Source organism: Pipra filicauda, unplaced genomic scaffold (assembly GCF_003945595.2).
Source record: "Pipra filicauda isolate LSUMZ 115617 unplaced genomic scaffold, ASM394559v2 scaffold139_size1960392_pilon, whole genome shotgun sequence".
Taxonomy (NCBI): Eukaryota; Metazoa; Chordata; class Aves; order Passeriformes; family Pipridae; genus Pipra; species Pipra filicauda.
In genome coordinates, this window is record NW_024103873.1 from 1,418,351 (window position 1) to 1,436,325 (window position 17,975).

The 17,975-nt window shown below is 52.5% G+C and overlaps 1 long non-coding RNA gene across 1 annotated transcript; it reads right to left on the reverse strand.

Moving 5' to 3' along the window:
• Positions 1–759: 759 nt before the first annotated feature.
• Positions 760–13,599, reverse strand: LOC120322646. The gene is made up of 5 exons (XR_005562463.1): positions 13,547–13,599; positions 10,744–10,892; positions 2,882–6,780; positions 2,319–2,373; positions 760–977 (listed from the first exon to the last, which is right to left on the reverse strand). It is a non-coding gene; the product is annotated as an uncharacterized LOC120322646 (long non-coding RNA).
• Between the last annotated feature and the right edge of the window lie 4,376 nt (positions 13,600–17,975).

A 17,975-nucleotide genomic window follows, 5' to 3' on the forward strand; every position in this document is an offset into this window, starting at 1 on the left:
GTGCTGCTCCAGCTCTCTGGGGAATTACACAGTGGTTTGTGCAGTGAGGGGCCAGGCAGGAGGGACACAAGCTGAGCAAATGGAGGTGGAGCTGAAAAAACATCATGAGAAGTCTACAGGATACCCAAAGAATATTTTCCATTCACTTGAAGCACAGTCTTTTTCTTCGGGATTTCTTATCATGTTGCTGTAAAACTTTCATTACTCAAATTAAGAGCTATGAATGGATATTAAACAGGATTTTTTTGATTGCCAGTGGGTTGGAAAACAGCTATTGTTCTGCACTGGTTCTCAAATTATTTTACAAATATTAAAGAGCTAAGATAATGCGTGAAGAATGGAGTGGGCTACCTGGATATGGACATCCCAACTCCAAGGGGGGTGGGAGAAGAAAGTTAAATAGTTTTATGGAGGCTGAATAATGAAGAGAGAGGGGCCAAGCAGCTCAGATGGTGCAGAATAATACCCAGGGAGGCAGTAGCATCAGCACCTGGGAATTTTGGGTTGTTTAGTATTACTTACATTTGCAAAAACCAGCAAATACAGCACCAGGTATAACCCAGAGCCAGCTGATGCTAATAGGCCTTTCCCTTTCTTTTTTCCAGAGGAATGCTACAACTTTGCTATCCTAGCCCCTGGCTAACAAAAATCACATGCAGGAACTGCTTTTAAAGACAGGCAGACTTTAAAATAGATATTTTGAAGATATTATGATATTATTTATTTATATGAGAAATTACATATTTAATTATCTGATAATATTATTTATTTTATCTTTAGAGTATAAATTTTAAAGATATTATGTATGCAGCTGGCAGACGCCTTTCTACTCCAGGATGGAGGGAGAGCAGCAGCACCTGCAGCTGATGAATTTGGGGAAGCCAAGCACAGTGTGCACACTCCTCCCGAGGTTCCATGCTGTTTCTGGGACACTTGCAAAGGCTTCTCCTTCTCCATCGCTGCCTGAAGGAAATCGTCTAAATCACACAGAAAAAAAGGTTATTTCTCTGAGCCAGAAAAATGGGTGATATAAATTTCCTCTTTAGTGAAACAGGCGTCAAAAAGCAACTAGAGTGGGATGGGTATAAGAACACCAGGACTGCACACTGGGGCATGACAGTCTGGAGGATGTGGATCCGCATCCCAAGGATCCCCAGTGCCCAGACTGGCCCTGGATCCCCCTGGCAGCTCCCTGGCCTTGGGAGAGCTGCACTAATTGGTTCTCCCTGCAGGGCCTTAGGCGGGAGGAATGGCAAGTGCTGCACACAGAAAATAAAGCCTGTTCCCACCCCTCTCCGGCTGACAGCATGCGGGGAAGGCGCTGCCTTCAAATGCCATGGCTCTGCCCCGCTGAAATTAGAAATTCCCAGCTTCCCAGTGGCAGGGAAGGCGGCTGTGCATGTGCTTTTCCACCCCAAAGCATGGCTTTCCTTTGTATCCATAAAAAGCCAACTAATATACTCCTTCCAATTAAGCTGTGATATGAACTGCACTTTGAAAGTTCTTAATCCATTCTCTGGTTCATTAACTCGGAAAATTTCATCCCCATGGTTAGCCCTATCAGAGAGGATGGAATGCCTGGCACCAATTAGTTCTAATAACGAGCTAAATTGTGCACAGATTTCTGAGTCTGTCATTAGTATGAGAAAATGGGACAGCTCCTCTCAGAATAGAGGATCTTACTGGACGTTCCTTTAATTTTTCTTTGGCGAACAACTCCTCCTGCAGACAAAGAAACTAATTGATTTGATGAGTTACAGACGCCTGCTGGGTGGCACCTCCCCTGCTGCCGAGCGAGGAGCCACAGCCAAAAAATAGTGTCAACATTACTCTGAGATGTTGCTCTCCTGCTTGCTCACGTTCCGTTGCTTTAAGGAGTGTCCTGTTTGTGCTGCCAGTTTGCTCAGACACTGATTTTCTTTCAGGGGTTGAACTGGAAATTTGTGAAATAAAGAGACTGTGGGTGCCTCCCAGGCCAGGAGGCTCCCTTGTCGAGCGAGAGAGAAGCTCTTGGATTTGGGGAAGCTGAGGAGCTGTGAGGACAAACCGGAGCCTTCCTGGGGGCTGTTTCTAGCTCCTCTTTTTCAAGGCCCACTTAAAATATTCTCAAAAGAAACAAAGGTAGATGATAGTGGTTGTGAGATACGTGTCATCCTTCTCTTACAAACACATAAAGGAAAGGGTAAAAGATTAGTGGTCACTTCTGAAGAGATGGACATTAAATAACTGATGGTTCCTAAACCTACCACAGCCTGTAACACAGTGTCTTCACGTCATTTTACTCAGGATTTTTGGTACTGCCACAGTTTAATACTCACTAAATAACCTGAAGAAGCAAAGGAAGGATTTCACCGTGTCTTCTTCATTGCTCTCCTGAAAAAAAATAAAAGTGTCGTGCTGTTAGTGCTTGAGCTAAACCAGAAATATCCCTTTGCCACTAAGAAGGAGACATGCCATGAAAACTAAAAGATAACTTATTTCCTCAGAGATGTTTGCATGCTGCCAGCATGCCCTAAAGTCCCGCCTCTTTTCTGCAGCCCAGGACAGCACCAAGTCTTTATCACAGTGGAGAGCAGAGGCAGAGAAGGGGAGAGAGGTGTCAGTGAGGGCAGCCCAGCCCTGCTTCCCCAGGGATGTGAGGCGGGCAGCAGCGTGACTCCTGACGTGAGCACACGGATCTCATTTCCCGGTGTCATGGGATCACGGGGTGACAGAACGGTTTGGGTGTAAGTCAGAGGGGTGCCTGCTTGAACCCTGGGTTTCCATATCTCTAAGAGTGCTGCCTGCAGGTGAACCCAGGTGAAAATCCTCATCTCGTGCCACTGAGGCGACCTGGTGTCAGGTTCCTCGGGAGGCATCGCCTTTCATGCACCTCCTTTACCTTCGAGCAGTGTAGCAGCCTGGAAACGTGGCAGCTCCTCAGTTGGCAAGCTGTGGATTGTCTGTCACTGCCAGGGAAAATATAAATGATCGCAGGCACTTTAGCATTTCGATTTCCTAGATGCTGGCAGACACTCCGCAGTGTGAGCTGCTGCATGCAAGTGATGACCTTCAGGAATGCTGGCGTCTCCCAGTGGCGAAGCAGCAGGAGCATGAATCAGCAGAAGGGAGCAGGGGGAAAAAAAAGATGGTTAAAAAGGAGCCTGCTGTTTGCAGTAAGTTTAAAAAAATTTCCTCCTGGTCCTCCAGTCAGATTTATTAGCAGCGACCTTGGCACTTGCAGAGCCCCCTGCGCAAAAGCCAGGCCCATGCTTGCAGATTTATTGCACAGTCGGGGCCTTCGCCAGCCCAGTCACCGCATTTCACCCCTGCTGTAATTTAGATTTTAAATCCAAAAGGAAACAAACCCATTCTTCCAGTCTAAGCACAAACAGCCTCCAAGTGAGGCTCTGAAAGACGAGCACAGAGCCCGAGGCTGTGCACAGGCACCTGTAGGACCAGAGGAAGCAGCACCGCAGGGGAATCCAGAGCAGGGACTTCTCAGGAGTCCTTGGTTAGACTGAGCCATGAGCCACCCACCCAGGGAGCAGGTGAGGGACGAGGAGAGGCATTTTCTCCAGCCTCTGGTTTGAAGTAGAGCTCCCTACGAGCTGTTTGGCAAGAACCAGACAGCACTGCAGCCCCTTCCTGGCAAATGCCACTGCCCATGGTTGCCATAAGTATTTCAGTCTCCCCAGTGTGTTTTGCACCTCATGCCCATCACCTGTGGCCCCTGGGCACCACCTGGGCTACAAAGCCTCTCTGAACCCAGTGTCAAAGCGCTGCCTTTGTCTGTGCAATTCTGTTTAGTAACAGTCACGGTTCTCTGCCAGCTGTGAGACCCTGCCACATCGTCAGGACCTGCCTGACCACACTGTCAGGTGCTGCCCCTGCCCCACTCGCCCATTCCCGTGATGGGGAGTGGGATTGTGCCTGGCACAAATGCGACATAGTCCCAATTTCTGCTCGGGGTCTGGCTGTCCCCAGCAAGAGCCCTCTCAGCACAGCCAGCAGCAGATGAACCCCCAGTACAGCCCAGGCTGGCTGCCACGATGTCCCTCCTGGGCCCTGGGGACCCTCGGGCCTCACTTGTGTTCTTTGCACATTTATTCCCGCTTTTTCTCCCCGGCCAGCGGGTGCTCTGCTGCCTTTGCTTGGATTTTCCAGCAGAGGGGGATGCAGCCTCACCGAAACCGTCCTCCTTGCCCAAAGCCTTCGAAGATGCCTTCACCTTCCTCCTCAGTCAGGACCTCCCCTGACCTGGCAGTGCCCGCACCCACACCCCAGCCCTCCCCGGGCACATGGGCACCGCGGGGGCCAGCAAATCTTGCTTTGAATTGCACAGAATAAATCCAAATCAGGGGATTTGATCAGTGCTGAGCTGTTCAAGAGACACGAACGAACACGAAGAGCAACACCATGTCCCACGTCAGCCCCAGCCTGCCCGGTGGGACCATCTTTGGGGCTTTGTCCCCAGTGTTGTCACAGACAAGGGGGAGAGAACTGCGTGGCCCTTTGAAATGAGGGGGGGGAGAGAGAGGGCTGCAGACCAGGTGCTGTGAAGTGAAGCACAGGGAGGTGAGAGTTTTCGCTCAGGTATCACTGATGCCCACGCTCCTGCCTTGTGGGGAGGGAGCATCCAACTTGCTCCAGGTGTGAGGGGCAAGTCCCAGGTGATGCTTTTGCCTTTAGTGGAGGAAGAAGCAACACATCCACAGGTACAAACAGCCTCCCATGAACCCAGTCAGTTGAGCTGCACTGATTTACCAGCCAAATACTCGACTTGTTGTCTCAGCACTTGGTAGGAGTCCTGAACCAAGCAGGGGGAACTTCATGTATGTTGATGCTGAAACCACTTCTTGCTCAGGAGCAGCAGGGAGCACCCAGCCCACTCTGCAGTCTCTCTTGCACTGGATTTTGGGTGCTCTGGTGTCTGTATTGTCCTTTGTCATCTCCTCTGGAAGTCATGTTCCATTTCACAGAGCAGGGCTGTCTCAGGGAGCTGGGCACCTCGCACGCTGTCATGTCAGAGAGCTGCACTTCAAGGCTATTTCCTATCAAAAGCTCCTTCTTCCAGCCACCCAGTTATTTTCTCCTTGGCTAAATCATCTGAAAATAGTCTGCAGCCATCCTAGTTCTTCCTGCTTTGTATGCATGAGCAGGAAAGAGAATTTAGGATTTTGCTGTAATGCCATACACAAAAGCCTGCTGGAGTGCATCACTTTGATTAGCTCTTATTCTACAACCAAGAAAACAGAAAAGAATAAAAATAAGGGAGAGCCCAGCATGTGGCTGCTGTGTCTTGCTGCTTCAAGGCTGCTCGAAAAATCTGCCTGGTTGCTCAGGGCCCTCATCAGTGGCATATTTGTGCATATTCCAATAATTGGTTGGTTTTTATCCTCTTAATAATAAGAGAGAGAAGGGCAGGAACACTGTAATGATTTGCTCACTAGCACATCCCAAAACTTTGACTCTGGCAATAAACCAGCCCCATGCCTGACCCCAAGGCCTCCCCTTGCTCGGTCACTTACTGCAGGCAGGTGACCCCTCTGACACCTCAGCACTCCACAGAGGGCACAGCAAAGCTTCCCAACCGCAAACAAGGCATCCTAGCTTGTGGAAGTCCAGGATGGAAAAATGTGATTTAGATCTGGGAATTAAATTAGCAAAAGGGATGAAAAAGAAGAAAAATACCTCACATCCAAGCACACATCTTTGGCAGAATTCATGGCTGGAAAAAAGTGTTGGGCTGTGAATTTTGCAGACAGCTCTGATGTGTGATGGAATGGACCGAACTCCTCGTTCTAAACTGCCTGAACTTTGAGGATTTGATGCAGATCCAGATTTTATATTTCCATTGGGGCCTTTCTCATTAAAACCAGAAGTAGAAGGATCTCGTTTCCCTGCAGAGGCTGTACCAGATATTAACCTGTCCCCTCTTCCTCTGTGCACTGGCCCCCTCCTCCTTATCCTCTCAGTTTTTGTGAGTCTTTGTCACAAGGCACTGACAAACCAAGTGGTCCTGGTTCTCAGACACAGAGCACTGCAGTTCTGAAAAACTGGGCTACAGAAGTCAGTGCAAGTCTCTGCATATGGATTTTTTTAAATAAACCTAATCCAAATAAAGCTCATCCGAAGCTGTGGGCATTCAAATCATGTCTAAAAACACAAGAACAGAGCAGAGACAGAATGTGACCGATGCTTCCCTGCTTCCCACCCAGCCAGGCGAGCACCAGTCATGAGACTCACACAGCTTAAATCCCACTGTTACACTTTCCCACCAGACAAATCCTACTTTATTAAACCAAAGTGCAAGGGAATTAGCAAAACCGCCTGTTTCCTTCACACTATAGTATATATAAGCAACCTAATCCATACGCCAAAGCTCCCACTGCTCTTAAAACCCCTCAGCTGGGAATTCCCGTCAGCAGCTCGCAGTCTCCCTCCTGTCAGCTCGGGATTACCTTTCCCTAACAGGGCACGGGAAGGAGAAAAACACGTGGGCACCTGCCAAATTCATCCCTGCGGCTCTGCTTCCACGGTGACCCCCGGCTGAGGGAGAACTGCGGGGATGGGCGCTGGGGCAAGGGGCGCACACCAGACTAATTAGTGCTCGGCTTTGCTCATTAAAGAGGCTCCTTTGGCTGACCTGACCAAATGCTTCCCGTTGTTTCAGTCTGTCCCACGGCTGCTGGGTCTGCTCAGCGGCCCGGGGAGGAGGGGGATTGATGAGCCAGGGAGGGATCTCCATCCCCTGCCTGCCCTGCCCGTCACCCCGCCTGGCAGGGGCAGCCCAAAACTCTGCGGAGAGAGAAAGGAAGTGCGAGTCAGTGCGAGGCCCGATGTTTCATTTACATGAGATAAGCGCCTTCATGTAGCAACTCGAAATCAAGGGTAATTGGCGGGGTTGGGAGGACGGTGTCTTTTGTTACACAAGGCGTAATGGGCCTCTTCGGAGGGAGCAGGAACCAGCCCTCCCGCGAGTGAATATTGCAGCCTGGAATAGTGATGTGCTACATCCTATTTCTCAGGAGGGAGGAAGGAAGGAAGGACACGTGAAAAGAAAATAGCAGTAAATGATCCCACTTCATCATTTTTTTTCCTGTAACCCTTCTGGCCTTACAAACAGGAACTTCATTTTAAACTAAAAATAAAGCATGATGCCTCTGTCGCAGTTGCGGTGGGTGTTCCCGAGGGCGCCGCTGGGCTCAGCCCGTTCCATATGCAGCCTGGGCAAGGCACGCTAGGAAAGTGCCTCCCTTTGCATTTGCTATATTTACATATCATCAGTTAGCAGGAGAACAGGATGTCCCAGGGGATCTGAAATAGGATATACCACACTCCAGCTCCTGGTCAGTTCAGCCACGGGCCAGGCCCGTATGACTGATCCTGGTCGCCTGTCAGCCCCTGCCCAGCAGGTGTTATCCATCCCCATTCCTGGCTGGCACACGGGCAGAGTGGCTGCGGCATCCCCAGCCTTCCTCAGACACGTGTGGCTGAGGCAGAGCAGAGCTGGGGAGGGGTGGAAAGCTCCTATTTCTCTTTCTACCACACTTTTTTTTTTTTTTTTTTTTTTTGCAAGGGCAGGGGAGATTTGTTCTGCTTTCAACAAAATCAGGTCTATATTCTCCTCTACACGTAGTTTTTCGTAGTAAACCCCCAGCAGCCATCAGGAGCCTTTCAGTACGAGGTGATGGAGCGCAGCAAGGCATATCCAGGCAGGAATGCCAGGGCAGGAGCAGAACCCCAGCACAGCTTCTCACAGGCCTTTGGAGGGTCTCACAGGGGTGTAATGAGCAGAGCTGGAGAGGGTGGGTGGGCAGATGAGGGGTGGATACCCCATTCTCTGCTAGAAGGGTGACACCTGGGACTGCAGCCCCTGCAAGGCACGAGCTGTCCTGTCGGAAGCACGCTGGGTGCCCTGCCTACCTCACCACCTTGGATTTAAATGCCTTTCTCACACGCTGGGCGTAGCTGCCAAGTATTGTGCCTTCAGTACATCACTCCACCTTGATTTCAAACCACTTCAGCTTGTGTTTGGGAGTGGTTTCCAAGCATTCAGCTCACCCATATCTTATCCACACTGGTTTCCTTTATGAGCTGCACCCAGCACAGGTCCAGAGCTTTAAATGCAAACCCAAACAAATATGTGGTAGCGCTTCCCATTCCCACTGGACTGGCCTGGAGTGGGAGTGCAATGAGTCAGGAGTACCATAAAGGAAAGTGAAATAGATCCACCCTGAGCAGATGATAGGATCAGGGCAGATTAGTAGCCTTGGATCAGATTCAAGGGTCAGCATAAATCTTTAATCTTTGCAAAGTCCTCGAGCCTCCCTCCCCTCACTGTCTCACATGCACACACACCAGGCATGACTAAACAGCTCTCTGTGGGGATGGCAGACGCTTCAGAAACTCCCGGCTGGTTTTGGTTTGCAAAATAAAACAATAAAGCTGCTCTCTGCTCTGTGAACATGAGAACTTCCCTAGGCAGGCAGGTCACCACTGGATGCTGTGGGTGCTGCCCTGTCACACCATGGCCACGGGGGCTGTGCCCACAGGGCACCTCCAGCCTGCCCTGATCCCACAGTCAGGCTGCAACACACTCAGCTGCTTAATGCATCGGGGAGAGCCAAGTGCAATCCCCACACTGGGCCTGATTAGGTCCCGACTACATGATCTGCCAGGACGTCATTACTTATTATTCCTCTGTATTTGCTCCCCACTGACGCTGTGCTCAGTGGCCATAATCTGGATAGTTCCCAGGCTTCACGTGGAGCTGCAAGTGGTTCACTCAGGGAAATGCCAGGCTGCCCTGGGGGCTGTCCCATGGGGATGCTCTGTGGGCAGTGGAGGGGCTGGAGGAGTGATGGGTACCAGCTTTGCACCCAACTGATGCGCTAAGGGAAAAGAAAGGAAAAAAAATATAGCAAAAAGCCCTGGCCTAGTTTTTGTTAGTTTTTGTTTCACTGTGCTGGGCTCAGGCTTGAAGGATGTGGTTTGGTGGTCAGCGCATAAGACAGCAAATGAAAAAAAAAAAATCCTTTGATTAAATCCAGATCAGGTCTATGCAAGCTCCTCCTACAGCCATCGGGAAATCACACGAGGGAAAACCCTGCCCACGGTTGCTGCCTGTGGCTGGGCACCGCAGGATGTGACCCAGGTCCCGTGGACGCCCTGTCCTGCTCCGAGGGGGCCTTTGTCCCACGGAGCGAGGCATCCCGTCCCAGCACCAGGAGCACTCATTCCCCACGGGGGCTCCAGGACATCTATCTCACTGTGCATTAGGCTCCATCTCAAGCTTTCTTGATAGATTTATAACAATTCAAGTCACTCTCACCACTGCTCTGTGCACAAAGGGCCAGGCGAGTTCTGTATAAGTGAATATTTATATATTCCCATAAACATTTTTAATGGGAAATTGCCTAATATGCCTTATTAGAGGGAAAGCACGAGCAGCTGGCCAGGGGCGCCTGGCAGAGCTGCTGATGGTGAATGTGCTGTTGCTGCTGCACCTCACAGCTCTAATTGTTTCAGGAATCCTTTGACTCATGTTCTGAGCAGCTCCAGGATCTGCACGAAGATCTGTCTTGTCAGTCTCCTTAAAAATACCTTTGCCTCGCTCCTGGGTTCAAAAAGCTTGTGCTGCAAATGCCTCCTGACCTCAAGTGCCCAAGGTGCTTGCCGGAGTCCGGCTGCAGCTGGAAAACCCCTGTGCTGTCCTGCCTCACCCGCACACGGCAGCTGGACCCGGCTCTGCCACAGCAGGTGCCCAGCTGCTGCAGGCCCTGGGGACAAGGACCTGCCATCAGCCACCCCTTGCCCCAGGCAAGGTCCTGCCAGGGCCTGGCCAGCCCCACACCTGCCCGTTCTGTCCTCCTGGCCGAGTTCTGTGTGCTTTCCCAGGGCTGCACAGACAGTGAGTCCCTGACACACTCTGCAGCACAGGGAAGCTGTCCCTGTGCTCGTGAGCTCCACTGAGGAGTTGGGGCACGGACCACGCAGGTCCTCGGCTCCCCCCGGGAACCGGGGATGTCACCGAGCACTGCAGTGCCAGCCTGCTCTGTTACTATGGGGACGAGCACTGCAGGGACAGCAGGAATAAATGTACAAAAATCCCCGGCAGCTTTGCTCCCAGGGTGCCATGACCTGCCCTCCCTCCCCACCCCTTGCCCTGCTCCGTAGCCTCCCACCCCTTTCGACACCCGGCTCCTTCCTATCTCGTCCCGATCTGCGAGGCTGACAACTCAGAGCTTACACACAGCTGTGGTTATGGCCGGAAACGCCTCACGGCCGAGGCGGCGTGCCCGCTGCCCTGCCCCACGGGATGGGCACCCGGCTGCCCCGGGAGCATCCCTCGGGAGCACCAGGGGCCTTGTGCTGGGGCACAGCACAGAGGCAGCGCAGGGTCTGTGCTCCCCACCAGCTCAGGCTTTGCCATGGCCGCGTCAGCACGGGATGCAAAGCACCCACGGGAGCAGAGCGAGTCAGGCGTCTCACACTCACTCCTTATTCACTGGGCTACGTGAGCCAACGGCAGAGGCTGAATTCCCCTGACCTTTGGACACTCATTTAAACCATGGAAAGGGTGACAGGCGGGCAGAGAAAACAGGCAACGGCCTGGCGAGATGGCAGCAGGTGCTGCTGTTGAAGCATCCACCCCAGGCTGGTCCCCGAGCTGGGGGTGTCCATCACCCCAGAGCCTTCCAGCACCCAGTGTACTCATGAGACAGCTCGTGAGACAGCTGTGTGCTGGTGGTCCCATACCTGCTCCTCCTGGAGAAAGCCACTGCTCCGATGGGAATGGGCCTGCAGAGGGATCAGGACCAGCTGTGCTGCCCGGAGGAGCCGCTGCTTGGCGAGGCTGGTGACAGCTTTCCCGAGGGCATCGTCTTAGAAAGCGGCTCTTGGGAGGCCTGGTGATTCAAGGGGAAAGCTCTGCAACACTCATTCTGGGAAGTTTCCATTTGAATTGCTGCAAAGAGCAGTTTTTCCATGATAAACAGATTGCTTCAGTTCCCCAGTAGCACTGGGGGGGTCACCACCACCCCCTCCCTCCACGGCCCTTCCCGCACGGGGCCCTGAGTCATCCTCCAGCCCAAGGCTGGGCCGCGGGGCCGGCGCAGTGGGGCTGGGGCAGCAGGGCCCGGCGGGGCGGCGATGCCATGTGCTCCCAGCAGCCTCCCACACCACAGGGGAATTCAGCCCCAGAGCAGCCGGCACCACTTTGAGGTCAAATGTTTGTCTGAAATCAAGAACCAGAGAAAACCCCTCCCCAGCCACCTCCTGACCAGCATGTGCAGAGCCAGGGCCCCTCTGAGGGTCCTGGGCTGGGACTGGGCTTCTTCATTCCTGAATGGGACTCTGACACTGGTGGGTCAAACACTTTGCGCACGCGATGCTTATGGGAACCCTGCCTCCTGCCAGCCACGTCCTCATGCCACCAGGTGCTCTGGATCAAGAGGGGCTGCCCAGCACCCCACATTTCACTGCACCCCCAGAGCAGCACCCCAGCCTTGGCCGACCTTTGGGAGCAAACGCCACCCGTCTCCTCCCTGGGTTGACACCAAAACCAGGTCGGGGGCTTTGCGTCCCTGCCAGCTCCAAGGCAAACATCTAAGCAGTAGAGATCAGCGAGGGAGAGGAATCCCACTCCCTGTGCCTCTCTAATCCTGGAATAATGCATCCCGTGAAGTGCAGGCTGGATCCGGTCCAGCAGTCACGGAAGGCAGTGACAGACCTCCCACTGCTTTCAATGGGAGCAGAGCGAGCTGGGGTTTAATCAGCGTGGTACCAGCAGCAATAGCTCGTCAGCCTGAGCGCTCCTGAATACATTAGAATGCGTTGCCTATGCCCATAGGTCACATTTCATCTCAAATCACACCAATTTCACAACACACGCACTAATTCCATGTGATAATCATCAGCAACCGCTTCCACTGGGGATGAAGCGTTGCCCTGCTGTGCCCCAATCGATAGCTGGAGTCAAAGCCTGCCAGCAGGTCCCATGGCAGTGGGAGGAGGGCACTGGGAAAGGCCCCCAACATGGCCATAACCTTATTAATGATTCGGCATCCAGAATAGAAATAAGAGTTAAATCTTCCCTAAGCTGCTCAGCCCCACACTGGTGTTGGATACATCCTCAGGCAGCAACACAAACACGAGCTCCGTGCACACCCCGTGACAGGGATAAGCAATATTTCAGCCCTAATAGTTTGCATATTCATCAGGACTTTCAAAGCAGAATAGATCTCGGCCTTTCCTTCAGCTGCCACTGCAACGAGGTGATCAGGGAGCAGCACCAGAGGAGGGGATGCCACTGTACTTCCAGTAGCACCAGGGGCTGAAGGAAGGATAGAGCTGTACAGCAGAGAAAAGCTAATTATTCCTCTTGTGTGACAGCTCAGGCAACCACAGACTGCAGCCACCATTCCTCGGCCGGAGCTGTTGTTAAGGAAACAATAAACTGGGATCCCATCCTGGGTACTGGAATAATGAGCAGAGGTCAGGAGAGCAGGTAAAATGGACCTCTGGGGACAAGCCCAAGGCTCAGCGGCCAACACAGCTCTGCCTCCTCAGCATTTTCGCCCTCACAGATGGACATGAGCAGTGCTGAGATGGCCGAGGGTCCGGCACCTCCAGCAAACACCCACCTGCCTGAGCCAGACCCGGCCTGAGCACTGGGCAGGGCTGCAGCCCCACAAGGGGGGAGAGTTGAGTGCCAGGAACAACCAAGACAAACTTTATCCAGGTCCCACCATCCCATGGGCAGCAGCACACACAAGAGGAGATGGGGATCTGCCTTTTATCTCCAGGCACTCCCTCAGCTGTGTGGTGTTACCCAGCCTGCCCCCTTTGCAGTTTTTAACTTGACACATGTGGTGAAAAACCCTTCCCTGGCAGAGCTTTCCCGTTTGGCCATTTCCAAAGGCACTGGATGTAATGGCAATAACTGACTCCATGGCGTGATGTGCCCGGGGCAAAAACACACCTGGGGAAAAGAGAAATGTCTAAGAAATAAATTATTCCAAAATAGGTAGAAATGTCAGCCTTCATTTCCAACCCCAGCACAGCACATGGTGCCCTGGGAGCGTGGGCATGAGAGCTCCATTGTTCCCAGTATTCCCAGTGGTGCAGAGGTGCTGCTTGCCCAGGGCCAGTAACTGAGTAGTCAATGAAGGGGCCAATTAGCAGCTCTCACCTGGCACCGAGAGGCATTTGGGTAGTTCTCAAAGTTCTCAAAGTGCCGTGAACTGCCAGGAGAAGGGCAGTGGGAAAGGTCTGGAACGCAGGGGAGCTCTGAGAGCCACGTCTCCTGGCTCGGGCAGCACGCCGGGAGTCAGGGTTACAAAACATGGACACCCCGTGTCACATACCGGGGTCAGTGTCACCGGCCCCGTGGGTAGGGTTACACCAGCTCAGCCCCGCAGAGGAACTGTGCCTGCAGCCCTGTGGAGATCATCCCACCCCTGCCCCCACTGCCCGGGCATTCCCAACCCTCCTCTTCCATCCCGAGCATCGCACCCAATGTCTAAAGGAAAAAAAAAAAAAAAAAAGACTTGCTCAAGACCTGCTGCTTTTTCCACGGTGAAGCAGAAACAGCAATTATCTGGTTCAGTCTGGTGCTGCTGGCCTGGAACATGCCATGACAACGTGTTTCTCGTTTCAAAGCCTCTTTTGTACTAGGACACAGTTCAAGGGATCTTGCAATGCCTGCATTTGTAAACACGCCGCACTTGCAGCTACACGCTCTGCAGATGAAAGCCAAGGCGGAGCACCAGGGCCCTCTCCCTGTGTCACGGCCGGGCACCGGGAGCTCCCCCTGCTCCCCCGCCGCAGCAGGACGTGCTGAATCAGGGCCTCGGCAGCCCCGGGGCTGGGCAACCATGCGTGGTCCTCAAAAGTCATGGCACGTTCAGAAAAATGGAGTCCTGGAAAAGGGAGGGGGAAAAAAATCACAGCAAAAAATGTGCGTCACTGCAGATTATTTTAGGCCTTGGTCCATGCATAATGCAAATAAGCAGCTCCCGGGGTACATGCCTGTAAAAACCATCCAGTCCCACAGCACTCGGTTATAGGAGCTTTCCAAACAGGTGGTGAAAAGCTAAAATTATGTGTCTGTGTGTCCTCACCGGGGTTAGGAAAGGCCCTGGCTCCCGGGAAGGCTCTTCCCCTGCCTCCACAGGGCTGGTATGAAACGGGACCGAGACATTAAAAAATTCAGGAGCGTTTCTTTCCTTTTGAGGCAATCCTGGGCTCCCTCTCACCAAACCACGCTCAGCACCCCCACGGCACCCTTTGATCTGCCTGAACCCGCTGCCCCCTCGCACCCGCTCTTCACACACCCTGACTTTATATTTTTGCTTTTTCTAAAAATCGTTGTATCCTCCTCGCCTGACTTCAAGGAGTCGCTCGGGAAGCCCTATTTATGGGTTGAAATGCTGCTGAAAGAGTTATTGCCGTGTTATTCAGCTGTTGTGCCAAGCCTGCATGGGGATCGGGTTTCTGCTGAAAGGGTGCCAGGCACGTCTTTTTCCAGGAACCAGCAGCCGTATTTAGCCTCCGGCTGCACATGAAAGACTGCAGTCGGAAACGTGACATTGTGTCAACATTTGAGGCAGGTCAGAGCTGGGTGAGACCATGAAAACAAGTCCAGGGAACTCTGCACACCCCGCCGGGGCTGCCCGGCGCTGGCGCCGTGCCGGGGGTCGCCCCTCCATCGCCCTCCTCCCTGGATGCCCCCTTGGCTCCGGGATGCAGCGCCGGGCTCTGCCCGCGGGGAGTGCGCAGGGCAGGGGCTGTTCGGGGTCCCCGCCCGGTGCCACCACAGGGGCAGCCCCTGCCCCACGACGTGGCCGGTGCCTGCTCTGCCCCACAGAACTCACCTGTCCCGCTGGCACCCCGCCAGGGCAGCAGAGAAAATCCCTGGCCCGTAATTATCCTTTGCTTCCTGGATAAATGTTCTCTCTTCCACTCTTTTTTTACAATTCTCCCCCCCCCCCCCAACCCCCCCTCCATAACTGAAGATCTGGGGTTGCTGTGAGTCCTCCCACCATGGGACAAAGTGGATCAGGAGATGGAGACCGAAGGGGAGTAAGAGCTGTGAAAAGGAGCCAGAAATCCAGCGGGTCCTGAGGCTGGAGGTGCCCTGTGCTGAGCACCAAATGGGGGTTACTACAGTTGCCTTCAGTGAGATCAATATTTAGGCCTAATTAAAACAAACACAGCATGAACGCCAGGAAGTGTAAAGGCCCCAAACACATTAAGCAGCCCAGCACTTTTTTCTAGTATTACTTAAGCTAACATTTCTTTGAGCTAATTCTAACCACAGTCTAACAGCAGCCCCTGGGCGCCTGCCTCTCTCTGCAGGGTCCCAGAGGTGCTGCAGCCCAGGACTGAGCAAAGCTGGACCAGTTGGGCCCTTAAACACTCCCCACGTTTTGTGCTTCATCTGTGAAAACCCAAAATCCCCCCCTGAAGTGCCTGTGCCCCATCCCCACAGAGGCAGCACTGCCAGGAAACCGAGTCCTCCCACCCATCCCTTCGCTTCTCCCATCTTGTGCCTTTGGGAGAGGTTTGGGATCAATAACATCTTGTGCAGAGGCCATATGTGGCTCATACCCCCAGCCCTTGCAGCAGCAGTGAGTGAAGGCACGGGGCTGCTCCACCACCTGCTGAAAGTCCCAAACCAGGGACACCCGGGACATGTGGAGGTAGCAGGGATTGCTCCCAGCCACGGCAGGACCTGGCCCTTGCACCCCTCAGCCTCAAGGGGCCGGTGGGCACCGTCCTGGCAGTCCTGTGGCAGCTCTGACACAGGCTGAGGGCACTGGTAAAGCAAAACCAGTTTGCAACAAGCCCATTTTCCACCAGGTACCAGGCAAAGCCTGTGGAGACGCTACATCCTCCATGGCGAGGGGCTGCCTCCTCCCCATGGAGCTTGGGGCCCAGGAGCCAAATGCCAGACACAGGGAGCACAACGTGACATCAGGAGAGAGCAGGAAAGCCAGCCAGGCTCTCCTGGCACCTCCTGCGGGTTGGAAGCAAAAAAAATCCCTGGAGGTGCCAAGGGAGTTAAAATAAATAAATATCTCTGGTGACAGGGGTAATGGGACCCTGAGCTCCTTCGGGCACCCACGGCAGAGGAGACATGGGGGCAGCAAGGAGAGTCCTGCTCCCCCCTGCACCCCGAAATCCCCACTTCTGCCTGCACCCCGAGATCCTGCTCCCCTCTGCACCATCCCATTGCCATCCACTGCTGGACCAGACCACATAGAATGACCCTGCTCAAATATTTCAAAGCACAGGAGGCAAACCCTTATCTTCCACAGGAAAAGAATTATTTTATTAAGCATTTTTAAACAACTACTTAACATTTACTCAAGATAAAAATATGTACAATATCCCACCTTGAAGGCAACTCCAAAATATAAACACTGTACCTCTCCCGAGAGAAAAACGGAATATTCTTCTCTTAAAAAAAAAAAAAAAAGACAACCCAGAAACAAGAATACATTCATATTTCTCACTTCTTTATGCTCAAGTAGTTATACAAATAATAAACATCTGAAACGTTTTACCTTTTAATATATTTATATAATATATATATATTTATAACAGGATTTTACAAATAAAGGCAACAACTGTTTACCAAAAAAACCAAAAAAACAACAACAAAATAAACGTTAGAACACAATCTGCAATCAAGCATAGTGCATCTCAACAGCTGGTGCAATGGGAGGGCGACAGGAGGATCCAGACAACGGGGTTCTGGTCACCAGTTCTCAAAACCAGTCAGAAAAAAACCACCAAAGAGCACTGCCTTTTGCAGTGAAGTTTGGGTTTTTTTCCTTAAAAAAAAGGCTAAATGGGAGATGATGTTCCTCTGCAGAGAAAGCCCCTTGCAGTTTAACAGTGTCACCAGCCAACCCCTCTCTCTCTAACACAGGGATGTGAGCCAGGGTTTGCCAAGGAGACTGAGGAATTCAGATGCTCAAACCCCGCCGGGATCGGACTCCTCTGAAAATCCCAGCCTTTTCATTTTCCAAAGGCACTGACAGGGGCACATTCAGCAGGGATTGTGCTGCCCACTCCAGCTGAACTGCTCCCTCTGGCACAGAGCTCCCCCCTGGCCCAGCCAGGAGCAGCTGGGCCGGGAAAACCTGGAGATTCCCGACAGACCCTGTGAGACTGTACAGCAGCAGTGGGAGAGGCCGGAGTCAGGTGCAACAAGCCAAGTGATCCATGGGATATTTCCTCCCCAACCCGGCCCAAAGTAGCAGCTCAAGTTACAGGAAGGGGCGCAGGTTAATTGATTTATTAGATGTATGCCATGGAAAGCTCCAAGCAGCAGCTACCTTTTATTTCTGAAAAACAGATAAATGCATCAGCAAAGAGAAACCCATCTTAGGTCTACCTGACCCTGCATGACCAAGCAGTGACCACTGCCCTGCTCCTCCTGGTGCCACTGCCACCACCACAGTGACCACTGCTCTGCTCCTCCTACACTCCTGGTGGCATTGCCACCACCACCACACCACGCCTGGGGTCACTCAGACACTGGTGACCAGTGGAGCACCCACCAGTCCAGCTGGAACTGGACAGGGAGCCGTTGCCTTGGGAGCCGTTCAGGGAAGTACCGTGTTTCACGTCCAGGTATTCTGGATGTGCAGACCCTCAAACCAAGTCTGCCCAATGGAATATTTTTTCACAGCTTTGCAGTACAGTCGCAGCTGACCGAGTCAACTGTTGCTCTGTAGATGTGGAGAGGGAAGAAGGGCAGGGGTAAAGCACAAACCCCTTCTTTTTACTTTTTAATCTTTTGGAAGAAGTTGTGAATCGCGGAGCTGGGCACATCCTTCATCCTTCTCCAAGCTACCTGACAAGTCAGAGAAAAGGGGATTTAGCTTCCTATGTGCAGTGAACCTTATCCCCACACCTCAGTCCAGCCAATATAGAAAAGGGAAACAGTCTCAAACTAAAAAAAAAAAAAAAAAAAA